The following is a 656-nucleotide window of genomic DNA, read 5'->3' on the forward strand; positions in this document are numbered from 1 at the left end:
GGGGTGTGAGCTGTGGGGTGTGAGCTGTGGGGGTGTGAGCTGTGGGGGTGTGAGCGCGTGTGGACGATCGGCGTTTCCCAGTCCTTACACGGGAGGCGTCGGTAGGTCCTGAATCTGTGCCCACGTGGTGAATACTAGTGTCAGTGCCGAGTTTATAAAGTCAGTTACAAGTGACTCCTCAGGATCCTCCAGTGAACCGTCTTCACCAAGTCTGGGTCGCTGGCGGCAGCAACATCTCAAAATTAAAATAGGAACCGAGCCTGGAACCAGCAGGACTTGCCAATGGTGCACCGTTCAGCCGTCGGCACCTTCTGTAACGAGCAGCAGGACACGCAGAAGACACGGTTCCCAGAGAAGGAGCTGAGGTGGGCGAGACGCCACCTGGGAGGGCTCCCGCCAGGTGCCCACGTGCATGGGGACAGGCTCGGACCGCGGAACCTGACCGCAGGGCCCATCTGTCCGGATAGCAGCCTCCCGTCCCCACACCAGGGAGGGGTGTAGAGCCGTGTGCAGTGGAACTCACCTTCTCTCCGGGATCGTAAATATGAATCGTCTTGTGGCTCGAAGTTCTGCTGGTGAGTTCGTATTGGTGCCGCTTCAGCGCGGACACCCGTGTTCCCCCCGCGGCCCTAGCGTGAGCGTGTTCCCGGCGACGC

This window comes from Myotis brandtii, unplaced genomic scaffold, assembly GCF_000412655.1.
Source record: "Myotis brandtii unplaced genomic scaffold, ASM41265v1 scaffold434, whole genome shotgun sequence".
NCBI lineage: Eukaryota > Metazoa > Chordata > Mammalia > Chiroptera > Vespertilionidae > Myotis > Myotis brandtii.